Source organism: Schistocerca piceifrons, chromosome 3 (genome assembly GCF_021461385.2).
Source record: "Schistocerca piceifrons isolate TAMUIC-IGC-003096 chromosome 3, iqSchPice1.1, whole genome shotgun sequence".
Taxonomy (NCBI): domain Eukaryota; kingdom Metazoa; phylum Arthropoda; class Insecta; order Orthoptera; family Acrididae; genus Schistocerca; species Schistocerca piceifrons.
Window position 1 is genome coordinate 555,899,488 of NC_060140.1, and position 19,965 is coordinate 555,919,452.

Genomic DNA, 19,965 nt, shown 5'->3' on the forward strand with positions numbered 1-19,965 from the left:
AACAAGCACTTTCGTCCGCGTCGTGAGTTAGAGGATGATGTTTTTCCGCTTTCCCTGTATGCGGTGTAAATCTTCGATACGGTGACTCCTAAACACCACCGTACGAGCACCAGCAGTATGCCCAGGCTCGAATCCATTCAGCTCCGACATAACGCACTCACAACTACACGAAGCACTGTTGTAGCCACGACTGACCCTTGCAAAGTATTGAGAACACTGCACAGGTGCCTTTCGTTGTCAAATACAACAGTGCAACCTCCAGGTTTAGCTAGTGTCTGCATTTATGTTTATTTCTCCCGATAGTCCCCCATTTTTGCCAAACCGCTGTACATATTCGCTTAACGATATTGTTGGAAGATGTATGCGTAATTCACATTAGAAGACCTCAATGAATAAGGTTGCCTTCCACATCCTGTGTCCCCTCCCCCCTCTAAAAAAAGGAGATGGTACTCCAATGCTCCCACGTGCTGTTTTGCCGACATTATAAAGACAGAAATATCATACCGTTACAACAAACACATAATAACTGATAACAGTTATCAAAATAGTCATATTCATATACACTCCTGGAAATGGAAAAAAGAACACATTGACACCGGTGTGTCAGACCCACCATACTTGCTCCGGACACTGCGAGAGGGCTGTACAAGCAATGATCACACGCACGGCACAGCGGACACACCAGGAACCGCGGTGTTGGCCGTCGAATGGCGCTAGCTGCGCAGCATTTGTGCACCGCCGCCGTCAGTGTCAGCCAGTTTGCCGTGGCATACGGAGCTCCATCGCAGTCTTTAACACTGGTAGCATGCCGCGACAGCGTGGACGTGAACCGTATGTGCAGTTGACGGACTTTGAGCGAGGGCGTATAGTGGGCATGCGGGAGGCCGGGTGGACGTACCGCCGAATTGCTCAACACGTGGGGCGTGAGGTCTCCACAGTACATCGATGTTGTCGCCAGTGGTCGGCGGAAGGTGCACGTGCCCGTCGACCTGGGACCGGACCGCAGCGACGCACGGATGCACGCCAAGACCGTAGGATCCTACGCAGTGCCGTAGGGGACCGCACCGCCACTTCCCAGCAAATTACGGACACTGTTGCTCCTGGGGTATCGGCGAGGACCATTCGGAACCGTCTCCATGAAGCTGGGCTACGGTCCCGCACACCGTTAGGCCGTCTTCCGCTCACGCCCCAACATCGTGCAGCCCGCCTCCAGTGGTGTCGCGACAGGCGTGAATGGAGGGACGAATGGAGACGTGTCGTCTTCAGCGATGAGAGTCGCTTCTGCCTTGGTGCCAATGATGGTCGTATGCGTGTTTGGCCCCGTGCAGGTGAGCGCCACAATCAGGACTGCATACGACCGAGGCACACAGGGCCAACACCCGGCATCATGGTGTGGGGAGCGATCTCCTACACTGGCCGTACACCACTGGTGATCGTCGAGGGGACACTGAATAGTGCACGGTACATCCAAACCGTCATCGAACCCATCGTTCTACCATTCCTAGACCGGCAAGGGAACTTGCTGTTCCAACAGGACAATGCACGTCCGCATGTATCCCGTGCCACCCAACGTGCTCTAGAAGGTGTAAGTCAACTACCCTGGCCAGCAAGATCTCCGGATCTGTCCCCCATTGAGCATGTTTGGGACTGGATGAAGCGTCGTCTCACGCGGTCTGCACGTCCAGCACGAACGCTGGTCCAACTGAGGCGCCAGGTGGAAATGGCATGGCAAGCCGTTCCACAGGACTACATCCAGCATCTCTACGATCGTCTCCATGGGAGAATAGCAGCCTGCATTGCTGCGAAAGGTGGATATACACTGTACTAGTGCCGACATTGTGCATGCTCTGTTGCCTGTGTCTATGTGCCCGTGGTTCTGTCAGTGTGATCATGTGATGTATCTGACCCCAGGAATGTGTCAATAAAGTTTCCCCTTCCTGGGACAATGAATTCACGGTGTTCTTATTTCAATTTCCAGGAGTGTAGATGTAATGCGGTCCCAAGACCAAGTACCTAGCAAAAAATCTAAAGTGATTTTAAAAAATCTGCTTGACGTTTAAGAACTGATCTGTATCCGACGTATTATAAATTAAATCTATTCAGCGACGAGCCGCAGGGAATTTACTGGTATTTTTATTACCTGCTTCCTCTCACTAAGCTCGAGGAATTTGGGAACAACGTAGCGACGCCGACAGCAAAGTTAAACTGTAATCGGCGCCGAGCAGGACGCTAATGGCGTCATAAATTACATGTGCTTCCCAATTGCGGTCCGCCGTCTTGATAGCAGCGGCTTATAATCCAATTCCTCGCAAGTTACGCCAAGGGAGTCTCGCGAAGGAATTTCAGGACGGGGCCGTAAAGGGGATGGTACCAAACGCACGAGTCACGCCATCGTTTTCCAAAAATGTAACACTCTCTTAGCTGCAGCAGCTGTTACATTGACTATAATAGCATTACGAGTAGGAATATAACCAACGACGAGAATCAGTATCTACATCTCCACAAGTTCACACGTCGCCTTACGGTGTACAATGGAAAGTGCTTGTACCACAATGCCTTTTCTTATCCTTTTTTAGGATTCCGTACCTGAATCTGTAAAAACGAAACCCTTATAGGATCATTTTGTCATCCGTTTGTCTTTCTGTCCGACTGTTAAAAACTTCTTTTCTCAGGAACGGGTAGCCGTATCAAGTTGCAATTTATGCCACTTATTAAGGCCTATAGTCACTTGGCGGTGTAAAATCTAGAAGCTTCTAAGTCAGTGCAATCAAAAGATATGGCCATTTATGTCAAATAGTTTCATACTCGCGAAATAAAAAACCTATAAGGTACTTTTCCTTGACCTGGAATCATGAAACAAGGTTTCACAATACAGCTAAATGAAGAAATCTGACAACTGTTAATTTGTAATTATATCACATAAAAAAAATTGTTTCGTTTTACGACTGTCTGTTCGTCCACCCGTCGTCCACTTATCTCAGGTCTATGGTCTCTTGGCAGCGTAAGAAACGTAAGTTTATAAGTCAATGGAATCAAAAGATACAGCCAATTACGTCACATATTTTGATACTCGCAAATTCACTCATCAAAACCTATAGGGTACTTCCCGTTTGCCTAGAATCGTGGATTTGGCGAGAAACAAGGTTTTACAGTACAACTAAAGGGAAAAATCCAAAATTGGGAAAACTACTTCCTGTTTGCCTAAAATCGTGGATTTGGTAAGAAACAAGGTTTTACAGAACAACTAGAGGGAAAAATCCAAAACTGGAAAACTATTAACTTGGAATTATCTTAGACGAAAATTTGTAATCCGATTGTCTGTCTGCCCATCGTTTAATACCCCTTTTTCTCAGTAACAGGTAGACATGCCAATTTAAAATTTGTGTCAGACACCAAGGTCTACAGTCCACTCAATGTAAAAAATTTACACCTCTGTGTCAATGCAATCAAAAGATACGGCCATTTACGTCACATAAGTAGTGGGAGAAAGTTTGTACTGCCCCATGTTACATTGTTGCCAAAGTTATTCAATATGGCGGATCGAAGATGGCGGCAACAGATATGGCAACATTGCAATGATATCACAGCGAGAAGTTCAAATGTTGGCGGGAAGATAGATCGATAGGGCTACCTCCACTAACCTAATCCCCTCCCCCCTTTCCCCCCTCCCCAACCCCCACTCCCCAGATAATGGCGGAAAGTTCAAATTTTTACAGAAAAAGGTCAGTTGGGCTACATTCACTAACCTGAGAAAATGGCAGGAAAAAAGGTCACTTGGGGTACCTCCACTAACCTAAGACATTTGACCGCCACCTCTTCCTACAAATTGGTAGGAAAAGGCCTCAGCATCTACTGGGCTGCTGGATAGGATGGACATAAGTCTTTATTTTGCAGGCAGTGTTTATTTAAACAATCTGAGGCAGTAGCTCCATCCAGTGTGTTCACCATGTGGTCTGGAATCCAACTGACTTAGTGCACAGTACCGCCACCAGAGGGCACTACCGTCACTTTCGTGACGTAATCCAAGAGGGGGTTCTGTGGGAAAACTGGCAGGAAAAGGACTAGGCCGGTTCTGGGTTGCTGGATAGGAAGGAGTGTACTTTATTTATTTTGAAACAATTTATATAGGGATGGACTTACGTAGTTTAGTTATTACACTGATACAAAACACTTGCTCTGACATGCTTGGGGTCACAGTACACAGCCTACAGACCTGCAAACTACCCATAAGTCACTGAAGTAATGCAGTATATTGATGTGCAGACACCAAAACAAAACGTAAATTGTCAAAACAATGCATGTAAAATGCTCTACAGACATACTCACTAATTCTAATCTGTCCAAAAAATGCATAGCACAGCCTACAGACATGTTCACAAAGTAATTCAACAGACATGTCCACTACACATGACATTGTCAAAATAATGCATATACAATGCTCTGCCAACACGCTCCCAAAGCTTAAACACCCGAAAATAATGTAATGCATAAACACTCATTGCACATAAAAAACGCTTTTGAACTATCGACAACCACAACGTATCAGCAGCTCCAACACGTGCACGTGCCACCAGTGTCATGAGCCATCACCAGACAGACAAGTGCAGTGGCACGAGCCATTGCTCTCAGGCCCCTATACCCTACAGCCAGCAGGTGAAAGTCGCGGCCTTCCTATACACAGCCCAGGACAGGCCTAGTCCTTTTCCTGCCAGTTTCCCCACAGAACCCCATCTTGGATTACGTCACGAAAGTGACGATAGTGCCCTCTGGTGGCGGTACTGTGCACTAGGTCAGTTGGATTGCAGACCACATTGTGAACACATTGGATATAACTAATGAGGAGGTATTGAATAGGATTGGGGAGAAGTTTGTGGCACAACTTGACTAGAAGAAGGGATCAGTTGGTAGGACATGTTCTGAGGCATCAAGGGATCACCAATTTAGTATTGGAGGGCAGTGTGGAGGGTAAAAATCGTAGAGGGAGACCAAGAGATGAATACACTAAGCAGATTCAGAAGGATGTAGGTTGCAGTAAGTACTGGGAGATGAAGAAGCTTGCACAGGATACAGTAGCATGGAAAGCTGCATCAAACCAGTCTCAGGACTGAAGACCACAACAACAACAGTTAGAATTCTTTGAGTGTTATACTGACGTCAAATGCCAATGTAAATAAGAGCCAAGTCACCCTCTGGACACGCTTGTGTTTACCATTGCTGGTGTGATGCCTCTACCTGTGATCCAGCAAAGACCTAATAGCCAAGTGACACACCCTTGCAGATTCAGCTAAAAGTTATGAACATTATACTGATATCACAAGTCGCGCTTTAGAAATCTGTTCCAGTGCTTCCCAGAACAGCACAGGGTGCATTGTTCCTAGTGATCCTAACAGGACATATGAGCTGCATCTAGTCATGCACGCATTGACCTGCCTCGTGTGGCTGATGCATCACCGCAAAATGTTCGTTTAGTGACTCACCACTGCAGGCACACCTAAAAGGTTCTCAATTTTACACTGCCATCACATGGCTATATAAATAAGAGCCAAATCCAACTCCATAAATTGTAAAGTGTCACAGAAATAGTTAACAGTCAATTTTTGAGAAGCTTTCGTGATGTCTCAGCTTGTCCACATGGAAATTCTTGTCCTAACAGAACCTGTTTACGAAAATAAGTCCAGCAGGCCAGTAGATGCTGAGGCCTTTTCTCGCCAGTTTGTAGGAAGAGGTGGCTGTCGAATGACTTAGGTTAGTGCAGGTAGCCAAAGTGACCTTTCTACACAAAAATTTGAACGTCCCATCATTTTCTGCAGGGGGGGTGATGAGGGGGGGAGGGGGTTAGGTTAGTGGAGGTAGCCAATTGACCTGTCTTCCCACCAAAATTTGAACTTTCCACCATGATGTCGTTGCAACGTTGCCATATCTATCGCCACCATCTTGGATCCACCGTCTTGAATCAATTTCACAACAATGCAGTGTGGGGAATAAGAACTTTGTCCCAGTACTCACATATTCTGATACTCGCAAACTGACACATGAAAACCTATTGGGCACTTCCGGTTGGCTGAGAAACATGATATCTGGCAAGAAGCAAAGTTTTGTAGTACAGCTAAAGCAGATATCCAAAAATTGTTAATTTGTAATTGTCTTGTAGGAAAAAATTTTTGCATTTATTATCTGTTGTCTATCTGTACATCTGTTACGACACCTTTTTCTCAGGAACGGGTAGACATATGAAGTTAACATTTGTGGTGTAAAACCTTTAAGCATCTAGTCAGTGCAATCAAAAGATAGGTCCATTTATGTCACATACTCTAATACCTTTCCAGTGTCGATATCGACAACAGGTAAATATCGTTGAAAGTCTCTATTCTCGGCATTGATGAACTATCTACACAAGTATTTAAATTTATACAGAACCTTCGGTGCATGAGTGCTGCTCACATTTATCTGGAGTCTATTTTTCCTATTCTATACGCGAATGGTGTGTGAGAAGAATGGCTGTCGATAAATCTCGATATGAGCTTTAATTTCTCTGAGATTATCCCAAAGCGTTATTTCACGATTGTAATCCCTGACTATTCTTGGAGCCGGCCGATGTGGCCGAGCGGTTCTAGGTGCTACAGTCTGGAACCGCGCGACCGCTGTGGTCGCAGGTTCGAATCCTGCCTCGGGCATGGATGTGTGTGATGTCCTTAGGTTAGTTGGGTTTAAGTAGTTCTAAGTTCTAGGGGACTGATGACCTTAGAAGGTAAGTCCCATAGTGCTCAGAGCCATTTTTTTTTAACTATTCTTGGAACATTTTGTCTCAGAGTGTGAACAACAGAACTACCCGTGATAGAAACCCCTCTCTAATAGTATCTGCCACTAGACTTTGATGACCATCTCAGTCAGGAAACACACCGCTCTCATTTGAATCTTTAAAGCATGTGCGTCGACAGTTGCTTTGAAAAGGTTACCTTCAAGCAACTTCCCAATACTTCTCCAACCCGAACTTGTGCTCCTTCTGCAAAGACCTCATCGTGGTGGGACGTTGAATCCTTGGAAAGCAAAGGAAAGCACCGCTGTTCTGGATTTAGACGGGCTAGTCTGGACCGACAGGCCGCCGTGACGTCATTAGACAACGGTGTCATTCAGGTGCAGTATTGACGGGCGTGGGATCAGCACACCACACTCGCGGCCATTGTCGGGTTTCCAAACCTTGGTACCTCTGCTTCTCATTCGAACAGCTCCTCAACTGGTAGCATCCGGCGAAGCAGACCTCGCTCTATTCGTACGGTGACGACTAAAGTTTCATGTTTCCTATTTACTGGATGACCTTCATTAAACTGGCCAGTGTTCATAGACAGACCAAGTGCTTCTGAAGCGGTATCATTCTTAATCACTGTTGGTAACGGAATACTGAAGACAAAATTAGCTGTTCGTTCTTGAACGGGGCGGTTCGTAGTTATCTTCATGGCCGTACTTAGGAAATATATGAAACCATGCTGAAAAGTAATGAAATTTTATGTGAAAACTCTTAAAGCTTTTTACATAAAACGAACATTATTAACGTTCTACATCTTTAAACTTCATACCTACGTATTTTAATATTTGCAGCCCTCCGCCGCTAGCCTGCTCCGAATTGTAGCATGTAACATGGCGGTGTGTAACATGACTATGTCGGTGCATGAGAAACAGCGTGCTGTAATCGAGTTTCGAATTCGAAGAGTTCGTCCACACATGGAGCGCACTCTCCTATAGCATGACAATGCCAGGCCACATACGAGCGCTGTGACATGTGAAACAATCCGACGCCTTTGTTTCACTTTCATCGATCATCACCCAAATAGTCCTGATTTGGCCCCATACGATTTTCATCTGTTTCCAAAACTTCGAGGACTCCACTTTGATAATGAATAACCAGGGGTAATTTCATGATAACTGACCCACAAAAACAACATTTTAGACCAATTTTCTAATTAAGGTCTCCAATGCAGCATTAAAGGATTATTAATTAACAATATTTTACTATACAACTTATAATGTAATGTATTGAAAACATTTTAAAAAATTAAAAGACATGGAACCATTAAGGTATTGAATGCGATTTACTAATACCACTACAAACACTTATATTTATCAAAAACAAAACAAACATTTGAAATGCTATTTCTTTCACAGACATGAGTATTAGGTTAAAATCTAACATGTTGTAACTATACGAAAACATGTTTGTTAAACAAACACGAGGTAATAACGAACTTAAATATACTTACATAGGGTGAGTCCCGAGGAAAGGTGATAGAATCAGTGATTCTGAACAAAAAACTTTATATGGACAACTGACGTATTCCATATAGTTGCGAGATAGAACACATGTATTATATGTTTTTCCTGTATAACTCGAAAACAGCGCCCTCCAACAAAAACGCAGGGCATATGTCCACATGAAGTTTTTTGTTCAAACGCTAATATTGCCACCGCTCTCAACGCGTACATTTATTGCTGACTCACACTTACGTTAATTTAAATACAAAACTTTCCAAAATAGTCTGTATTAAAATGACAGTTTCAAATTATCTTACTGTGTAATTGGTTTGCGTCTGCAGTTAACATTGATGAAGATACACCGAAGAGCGAAACCATTCTGACGGCTGCCCAACGAGAGAGTGATGCCGCCCGGTGCAGTTGCGGGCACGTTACGCGGTAACAAAACTATATATGCGGTTCAGAGACGAATGAGATATGATTTTAGCGAAGACACAGGCCGCAAACGGAGAAATTCTATGACATAAGCGACTTTAAAGAAGACTTATTGTTATGCCCTACGCCTCAGGACGAATATCTCGGAAACGAGTGCTACTGAGGTGAGCATCAACTGAAAGTTGTTCGAGGTTGGTGGAACTATGACAAGATGTTGAACATCAACGGCTAATCGCTGACGTGGGAGTCAGAGGCTTCGCCACTCTGTTGAGCAGGATAAGCGGCGATCTGTGATAAATCTTTCAGCTCAGTACGATGCATTTGCAGGCACAAGTGTTTCGGAGCACTCCGCTCATCGCACACTGTTGAACAACGAGCTTTGCAGCATGTGGATCCTACGTGTTCCCATGTTGGGACGACGTTATCACCGATTAGGGGTGCAGGGGTCACGGGATAATCAGGATTGGACCACGGATTTATGGAAACGTGTCGCCTGATCGAATAAATCACGTTTCTTGTCATCAGCTTTAAAGACGTACCGCAGCACGGACGGAGGCCGCTGGGGACATAATGCGATATACATTCACCTTCGCTTCCGTGGGACCTATGGAAGTAGCCCAAAGCACGATAACAACCATCCACTACGTGCACTACATGTATCCTTTCATGTTTGATGTCTTTCCCGACGACGATGTCATCTCACAACACAATAACTGTCTGTGTCAAAACGCCAGAATAGAGGAGCATGATACTCAACTCAAGTTTATATCTTACACTAATTTCGTCTAATTCTAATCCGACAGGACACATCTGGGACGCTATTGGGCGCCAGCTCCGCACCTAAAAACCATCAACCCACAATTTCGGTAATTGCATCACCTGTATATACACACCTCATGCCACATATCTGCGGAAACCTAACAAGGACTTGACGATTCCTTGACAATCGGAATCGCTGTTGTATTACGTTCCGAAGGCGGAAGAATACGCTGTTAAATATACACTGAACAGCCAAAGAAACTGGTACACCTGCCTAATATCGTGTACGGCCCACACGAGCACGCAGGAGTGCCGCAACACGACGTTGCATGGACTCGACTAACGTCTGAAGTAGTGCTGGGTGGAACTGATACCATGAATCCTGCAGGGCTGTCCATAAATCCGTAAGAGCACGTTGCAAGGCATCCCAGATATGCTCAATAATGTTCATGTCTGGAGAGTTTGGTGGGCAGCGGAAGTGTTTAAACTCAGAAGACTGTTTCTGGAGCCACTCTGTAGCAATTCTGGAAGTGTGGACTATCACATTGTCCTACTGGAATTGCCCAAGTCCGTCGGAATGCACAATTGACTTGAATAGATGCAGGTGATCAAGCAGGATGCTTCCCTACGTATCACCTGTCATATTATCTCCATACCCCTAGACGTCCATCCGCTCGATACAATTTGAAACGAGAATCGTCCGACAAGGCAACATGTTTCCAGTCATCAACAGTCCAATGTCGGTGTTGACGGGTCCAGGCGAGGCGTAAAACTTCGTGTCGTGCAGTCATCAAGGGTACACGAGTGGGCCTTCGGATCTGAAAGCCCATATCGATGACGTTTCCTTGAACGTTTCGCACAGTGACTCTTGTTGGAGCCCCAGCATTAAACTCTGCAGCAGTTTACGGAAGGGTTGCATTTTTGCCACGTTAATCGACTGTGTTCAGTGGTCGTTGGTCCCATTCTTTTTTTTATTTTTATTTTTTTTACACTCTAAGTTCCGTGGAACCAAATTAAGGAGCAAATCTTCGAGGTCATGGAACGTGTCAGTACATGAAATTACAACATATGAGTAAGAACAGATAAAAATAAATGTTTATGAAACCGAAAAAAGTCAGTCCATAAGTTTATGTAAACGCAGTCAACAATACAATAACAATCAGCTAAGATTTTTGAATTTGATAGTGAAAAAGACCTTATTTCCTGTGTGAAGCGATGGTGTAAAAGTCAGTCCCCAGAATTTTACCAAAATGTATTTACATCATGGAAACAACGTTGGGACACATGTGTCACAGCTGATGAAGGCTACATTGACTAGGGCTCAATGTATAGCTAAATGTTCCAAGTTGTTGTTGTTGTGGTCTTCAGTCCTGAGACTGGTTTGATGCAGCTCTCCATGCTACTCTATCCTGTGCAAGCTTCTTCATCTCCCAGTACCTACTGCAACCTACATCCTTCTGAATCTGCTTAGTGTATTCATCTCTTGGTCTCCCTCTACGATTTTTACCCTCCACGCTCCCCTCCAATACTAAATTGGTGATCCCTTGATGCCTCAGAACATGTCCTACCAACCGATCCCTTCTTCTGGTCAAGTTGTGCCACAAACTTCTCTTCTCCCCAATCCTATTCAATACTTCCTCATTAGTTATGTGATCTACCCATCTAATCTTCAGCATTCTTCTGTAGCACCACATTTCGAAAGCTTCTATTCTCTTCTTGTCCAAACTATTTACCGTCCATGTTTCACTTCCATACATGGCTACACTCCATACAAATACTTTCAGAAATAACTTCCTGACACTTAAATCTATACTCGATGTTAACAAATGGCTGGCTCTGAGCACTATGGGACTCAACTGCTGAGGTTATTAGTCCCCTAGAACTTAGAACTAGTTAAACCTAACTAACCTAAGGACATCACAAACATCCATGCCCGAGGCAGGATTCGAACCTGCGACCGCAGCGGTCTTGCGGTTCCAGACTGCAGCGCCTTTAACCGCACGGCCACTTCGGCCGGCCGATGTTAACAAATTTCTCTTCTGCAGAAACGCTTTCCTTGCCATTGCCAGTCTACATTTTATATCCTCTCTACTTCGTCCATCATCAGTTATTTTGCTCCCCAAATAGCAAAACTCCTTTACTACTTTGTCATATTTCCTAATCTAATACCCTCAGCATCACCCGACTTAACTCGACTACATTCCATTATCCTCGTTTTGCTTTTGTTGATGTTCATCTTATATCCTCCCTTCAAGACACCATCCATTCCGTTCAACTGCTCTTCCAAGTCCTTTGCTGTCTCTGACAGAATTACAATGTCATCGGCGAACCTCAAAGTTTTTATTTCTTCTCCATGGATTTTAATACCTACTCCAAATTTTTCTTTTGTTTCCTTTACTGCTTGCTCAATATACAGATCGAATAACATCGGGGACAGGCTACAACCCTGTCTTACTCCCTTCCCAACCACTGCTTCCCTTTCATGTCCCTCAACTCTTATAACTGCCATCTGGTTTCTGTACAAGTTGTAAATAGCCTTTCGCTCCCTGTATTTTACCCCTGCCAACTTTAGAATTTGAAAGAGAGTATTCCAGTCAACATTGTCAAAAGCTTTCTCTAAGTCTACAAATGCTAGAAACGTAGGTTTGCCTTTCCTTAATCTTTCTTCTAAGATAAGTCGTAAGGTCAGTATTGCCTCACGTGTTCCAGTATTTCTACGGAATCCAAACTGATCTTCCCCGAGGTCGGCTTCTACTAGTTTTTCCATTCGTCTGTAAAGAATTCGTGTTAGTACTTTGCAGCTGTGGCTTATTAAACTGATTGTTCGGTAATTTTCACATCTGTCAACACCTGCTTTCTTTGGGATTGGAATTATTATATTCTTCTTGAAGTCTGAGGGTATTTCGCCTGTTTCATACATCTTGCTCACCAGATGGTAGAGTTTTGTCAGGACTGGCTCTCCCAAGGCCGTCAGTAGTTCCAATGGAATGTTGTCTACTCCGGGGGCCCTGTTTCGACTCAGGTCCTTCAGTGCTCTGTCAAACTCTTCACGCAGTATCGTATCTCCCATTTCATCTTCATCTACATCCTCTTCCATTTCCATAATATTGTCCTCAAGTGCATCGCCCTTGTATAGACCCTCTATATACTCCTTCCACCTTTCTGCTTTCCCTTCTTTGCTTAGAACTGGGTTTCCATCTGAGCTCTTGATGTTCATACATGTGGTTCTCTTATCTCCAAAGGTCTCTTTAATTTTCCTGTAGGCAGTATCTATCTTACCCCTAGTGAGATAAGCCTCTACATCCTTACATTTGTCCTCTAGCCATGCCTGCTATGTATGTTCACAAAAAATTTCATTCTCCTCCTCTAAGAAATAAAAAAAAACTGGAGACGACTGTGCAAAACGTTTTGAACGCCCTTTGTACATATGACCTGGTAGAACCAACACACTTATCGCACAACAGAAATCACAAACTAGATGCCCTGGATATCGCAATCCTAAAGAATCTTAGGTTTCAACCGCTTCTCAGGACGATAAATGACTTGTCATCCGACCACTGCTCGGTGATCGGGCGAATATACTGTAACCACCGCTTCCCCCGAATAAGAAAGTCACAAACTGGGGCCATTTTGAGCCGTTAATAATGTCAGGTCTGCTATCAGTGTTGGAAACAAAGCTGACATTGATCTAGTGATTAACTCACTAACCAAAGACAAGAAAGCGCTTTGGCAAACTACGGTAGCCACAGCTTTTGAATCACAAGGTCTGAGTAATTTCCTCCTCCTTTACAGGATTTTAAAACCCTAAAAAATAGAGCTCGCAAGCGGTGGTTACGGTTCAGGAATCCACATGACTAAAAAAAAGTAAAATGTGCCACTTGGAAACTTCACAGCAGTGAAATCCAGTGGGGGAACGAAATGTGGGAGGAATGCATGGAGACTTTTCTCCTACAAATAGCCAATAACTAGTATTTAGTAAGATCATTACGGGATCCAAAGGCACCAAAAACGGTCTTATTAGGCCCCATAGGCTTAAGTTTTGATCCACTGCACAAAACAGAGTTATTTCCTACCACTTACGAGTTTCAAAACTCGCTAAATCCACAAGACTTAGGTACAGAAGATGAAGAATAGATAGAGCTACCGAAGAAGACCAGTGTATCAGACAGACTCCCAGAAACAACAAGCCTGTGCTCACAAAGCCATCAGAGGTATGAAAAGTGATCAGAAACCAGGGAATAAACTCAGCCCCAGTCGTGACAAAATCTCTAACGACGAGCTCCAACACTTATAATAGAGGAAGCCCCTCGTATTATTAACGAGGATATTTAACAGCTGCTTCCTGACTGAGTATTTCCCTAATGAATGTGAGATGTCAAGGGTAGTATCAGTTGCCAACCGAAGAAAAACCCAAGACAGCCAGTAAACCACAGACTGATCAGCCTCCTGCCACCAATGTATAAGACCTTTGAAAGGATAATACTATACAGAGGAAGGCAGCCATTTGCGGAAAAGAAAGTCAAACTCCAGATACTGAGAGTGATAGAATACATAGGATACAATATGAACGGTGCCTGCTACTCTACAGGAGTATTTCTTGACGTGGAGAAGGCGTATGACAAAGTGTGGAAGGCCAAACTAATAGCAAATATGACAGTCTTGGTCGCGATCCCAGATTTCTTAATCAAACTGATAAACTGTTTTCTTTCGGACAGAAGGCTTTTCATGAGGAGCGACAGCCAAAGGTCAAGTATGAAATACCTTGATCAAGGAATTCCACTCTCGTTCACCCTGTTGATTTCATACGTCAATGACCTGCCCACTCTGACACAATTTCGTGACCACACTGCGCTCCTCACCAACAGCTGTCGAGTGATCGCAGCGATAATCCGCCTTCAGAGGCAACGAACTATCAGAGACCGGTGGGCAAAATGTGACATGATACGACGAAACTCAGACAGTATACGCATACCTAGGTGTCTTACTAGACTATCAACTTGTATTCAAGTTGCACAAGCAAGTGAAAAAAAAGAAATTATCAGACTAACTCATGCCCTGTATCCTTTACTATCAACCGAAAACAAGAATGTCAGAACAAAAGTAAGACTATAAGGGACTCGTGATTCCAGCATGACTTACGGAAGTCCTTCCCGGAGTTCAGCATATCAGACATGGACGAAATCTCTTCACGTGATTCGAAACAAATGCCTGAGACTCATTTTAAAAGCACCCCAATCAACTAGAACCAGAGACTTGCGTGATGAACTTAGTCATGATAGGTGAGTCGATTAAACAGCATGTCAGGAAATTAGTTGAGAAAGTTGAAAATCTCAGACCAGCCTCAAGACATTTAGAATATACGGGAAGAGTTAGTCTCTAACAGTGGCACCGCGTAAGAATTCCACGAGCAACAGTATTAGAAGATCCCATACAGGAATAAAGCATTACCAAACCCAGAGAAAGACAATATGGCATGAGACCAATGTCTTATTAACGTCTGATAAGTGCTAATATGATCGTGGGACTTAAAAAGTAAGACGTGCAGCTGTCAAAGAAGGTAGCGTTCAAAGAAGAGTAAGGAAAAAAATTAGAATTTGGCGAGGCTAGGAGAAGGAGCCTACCGTTGTGTTGTTGAGGGAACCGTCACTGCTTTCACCTGAAATGATTTAGGGAAATCTCGGAGAATCTATATCAGGATGACCATATGAAGATTTATATCCTATACTTGGGAAATACTGGTCCAGATTGCTAAGCATAGTGTCATCACATTCGATATAAAATGAACTCAGGGTCTCCGTCACTAAGCAAGTAACGAACATATAACACGAGAGACACCAACAATTTCCTTAAAAACGCTTACAGTAGGCGTCGGTCAACGTTCCGAGTAGTTCAACAGATGTTGACATAAAAATAACAGAGTTACACACTTACCAGTCAATATAAGTACATCTAAAGCTACATTGTTGGAGCCGGCCGAAATGGCCGTGTGGTTCTAGGCGCTACAGTCTGGAACCGAGCGACCGCTACGGTCGCAGGTTCGAATCCTGCCTCGGGCATGGATGTGTGTGATGTTCTTAGGTTAGTTAGGTTTAATTAGTTCTAAGTTCTAGGCGACTGATGACCTCAGATGTTAAGTCGCATTGTGCTCAGAGGCATTTGAACCAGCCAGCCTACATTGTTGGAACCTTAAGGGACATAAGACGAATACAAGGGGCGATCAAAAAGTTTCCATTTGAGGGTGTTGCTTCAGCGTATACGAAACGTAGCACAACTGCAATGCGGATATATAAGCACCGACTTATAGGCAAGGGATTAGTGTACTTGTATTTGCCACGGACGTGCGGTAAATGCGGATGGCGACGCTATTACCAAGTGCCTCCAAAGAAGGACCAACGTGCTGTCATTCTTTTCTTGTCTCTCAAAGGACAAAAACCAGTAGACATCCATCGGAGAATGAAGCATGTGTATGTTTGTCAAAAACCATTGTTGTGGAACGGAGCGCCAAACTCTGTGTAGCTGCTTCATCATGACACACGTCACCACATCGTGAATGTTGTAACGCTGAAGCTATTGGAACTCAAGTGGGAGGCACTCGAGCACCCGCCCTGTAGTCCTGATTTCTCCGCTATTGTCATGCTTTCTGTCCCTTAAAAAAGGCTCTGAAGGGTCGACGATTCCTGTCGGACGAGGATGTGCAGCTGGCAGTTACGTACCTCATCGCGCAACGGGACATGGTGTTTTACCAGGCGGGCGACAATCTTCAAGGACTTGTAGAGGGTGCCTTAAAGGAACAAAGGGAGGGTAGGAACTCGTGTCCAGAAATGACATCCAACGACGCTACAGAGCGTTGAAGTTATAGACCCCGGCGCCTGCCGCTGGACCACCATTTCGGCGGCAAATGTGACTTTTGTGTGCTGACGCCACGCGGAGTGGCCGATCGGTTTGTGGCGCCATGTCACGGACTGCGCCCCCTTCGAGCAGGAGGTTCGAGTCCTCCCTCGGGCATGGGTGTATATGTTGTTCTTAGCATAAGTTGGTTTTAGTTTAAGCAGTGTGTAAGACTAGAGACCGATGACCTCAGCAGTTTGCTCCCATAGGACTTCATACACATTTGAACATTTCTGTACGCTGACGGACCGCAACCGGAAAGTCTGTCTATGTTGTTTGTCATTTAGTGATAACCACTGATTGCTACGACCGCCAGTGGAGAAGATGGAGCTAGCCGCTCCGCAGACAGGCCTTGTCTCCTATGAATGCGATTCTCCGTTGCCTTGGTGGATGACTTCGGATGGACATTTTCATCTCCAGTTTATTTTTCCCTGTGCACCGGAAAACAATGGAAATTTTAGTGGATTTCAGAACACGGATTCCTGTCATCGATTTGTTACTCAAGACGCGCTCTACAACTCCTCGATGTTCGTTGCAACATTTTTGGAACACCCTGTATATCAATGAAATCTTGAACAGTACATCACGTTTAACGAAGGGAATGGTCAGACACTAAGGTAGTCCCGGATATTCCCAATGGAGTGTTAGAGAGCTGTTCATGATCTGTAAGCGCACCTGACAAAGAACTACTCACCCCCAATAACAGAGCACATTGGTTGCTCTGGAGCGCTGCAGGTGGCATATAACTGCTATCAGGTGGTCATGAGGCCTTTCACAGCTGAGGTGAGTCACGTCAGTGCGCCATTCGGTAGTATGGAATCAATATAGTGAGATGGACAGACGTGGAGACGTGAAAGAGTGACAGGAAGGAGCTATCGTGTTCCGACGAGCCCATGACCACATCGCGAATGAAGTTGACACGTTCGTTACATTCGTTGGTGTATCACTGTGGACTGTCCAGCTTGTCTACCATTAATGGTATAAAGCTAGCAGCCATGTAACACAGCTTAATGATAGTTGTTTTAAAAACATACCAACTGAAAGGAATCGGAGACGAATGTCACGCCTTGTCAGTGGCAGTCGCTTTCAAACCGTGCCTCTATTGGTCGTGTAGTTTATTCTTAATAATTGCAGAATTTCAAAGAGTGGCCCAGCCAATAATGTAGCAAATATCGTCACTTTTTTGTTGTTGTACGGTAATGTCCATTAAGAGTCTAACACTCTTCTCCTAACGAAAGTACAATCTTGATTGTGTTATTATAGGTCCTCCAGCTATCCCTGAAGCATCTTTCTGTTCGAAACAGGGCGCAGATCTTGCCTACAAAGACAGCACAGTTCCGGTTTAAGGGGAAATCCTAACGGTCATTAACAGCGATTTTCTCCTCTCGTTTACCTCTTTTTTTCCCGTTGTACAAAATTTTAACACTCTAGTATATGTGGAACATTTCAGGCTACTGTTCAGCTCATTTTTCATTCATGTCAATCAATTTATTTTGCATTCACCAGTCGTGAAATGCCATCTCAGAGTTGTCGTCACTCGCTGGTAAAGTTCTCAAGTTGACGATCTACTAAGAGATTGGGAAGTGACGCGAGTATGGAGGACGCACATACCGATGTTTCCATGACAACACGTGCACAACTGCGTAGTGTGTTGTCGTTGGCAGACCCGATAGCCCGCTGTGAACAGTGAATGGGCGGCGAATTGCTGACTCACTGAGTTTGCACAAGAAGCGGGCGCTAAGTGTGCCACAGGCACCTACCTCATTTATGTGTGTGTGAGCGCTAGATGCCCGGTTCCTTCGTCCTTACTGCACCGATGTGAACACTCTCTCGGAATGCTGCATATTAAATGAATAAAATCATTGTTTTTCGCAAAAGGTATTCTCATTTCGAATCAACATCACCAGAATTAACCCTCTGTCTACCAGCAATGAAATCTTAGTCAAAATTAGTATTTGCGTAATTCAGGTACAATAATGTACATGTCAGATTAACGTAAATACAAGAATTTTCGGTAAAAAATACCTATTTTATAGTATTACCATTTTGTTTGCTTTCACAGCGAAATAACTGGCAAAACAGCGACTCTTCATTTTAGTGGTACTCTGCAAGACAGCTCCATGTATAGACGCTGTTTCATTTTACTTACCTGTTTAAATTGTATGGTTTGTAACAGCTGATGGTTTATTTACTCCTGCTGTTGGCGGACACGTTGGCACCCTTACACGCCCTGCAATGACAGTAACTCTGAACTACTTCCAACTTACTCTGCCATCTACAATAATTTCTCTGAAGACAGTGTCGGCATTGACTGAAGCCTCATTAAGAAAATGCCACATTAAGCGGTGCCACTATTTTGCTTTACCTTTCACGGCCTCATGTTGGTGATTAATCCACTAGCTGGTACAGCATGTCACTGACAAGGCTAACAGCACGTACATTCACTGATTCCTTTTGAAGAGAAGAGTAAATGACTCGAAGTGGTTGCAGACTGAAACCAAACATTATTAACTCGTTTAGTGCGGCACCTTACTCGTAATAATTACTTGCGGCGCACAAAACGTAATTTTAAACACAAATCAACGCTTCTCTTCATCAAAGGTTTAACGGTGTGATCACAAAAAGAAATACGGGGAACCTGGCACACAAGAAACACGAGCTACATTGGAAATCTAATAGCCAGGAAAGGTGGGAAATGTGTGCTATTCCAAAACCGAATACTGGAGATCGCCGCTAGAGGCCAGTAGCTGCCAGCCGCGTTGTCTTCAATCTGACCACTGGTTTGTTGCGTATCACCACGCTACATTATCCTGTGCGAGGTTCTTCTACTGCAATCTACGTCCACTTTGACTTGCTTACTGTTTTCATCTCTTTGTCTCCCTCTACAATCTTTATCCCCAATATTACCAAATTGACGATTCTCTGACAGCGTACAATTCATCAACCGCCCCTTTCGTTTAGTCAAGTTGTGCCACAGCTATCTGTTCTTCCCCACTCTGTGCAGTGCTTTATCATTAGTTACTCGAATTTCCCATATAATCTTCAGCATTCTTCAGTAGTAATGCATTTCAAATGGTTTTATTCACTTCTTGTCTGAACTGTCTTGTCCACGGTATGCTCGGTACTTTGGCTGTCGTCATTTTGCTGACCCAACAGCAAAACTTAAAAACCACTTTTAGTGTCTCATTTCCTAATCCAAACCGTCAAGATCGCCTGAATTAACTGCATAATATTCCATTACCCTTGTTTAGAGCTGGCCGCGGTAGCCGAGCGGTTCTAGGCGCTTCAGTCCGGAACCGTGCGACTACTACGGTCGCAGGTTCGAATCCTGCCTCGGGCATGGATGTGTGTGATGTCCTTAGATTAGTTAGGTTTAAGTAGTTCTAAGTTCTAGGGGACTGATGACCTCAAATGTTAAGTCCCATAGTGCTCAGAGCCATTTGAACCATTTTGTTTAGAATTTGTTGATGTTCATGTTATATCTTCCATTCAAGACACTGGTCATTCCATTCAACAGCTCTTCATTCCTGTCTCTGATATTACATTGTCATTGGCAAACCTTGAAGGTATTTTTCCCCCCTGAACTTTAATTCTTACTCCACTCTGTGTTCCAGATTTTCACCACCCCTTGTGACC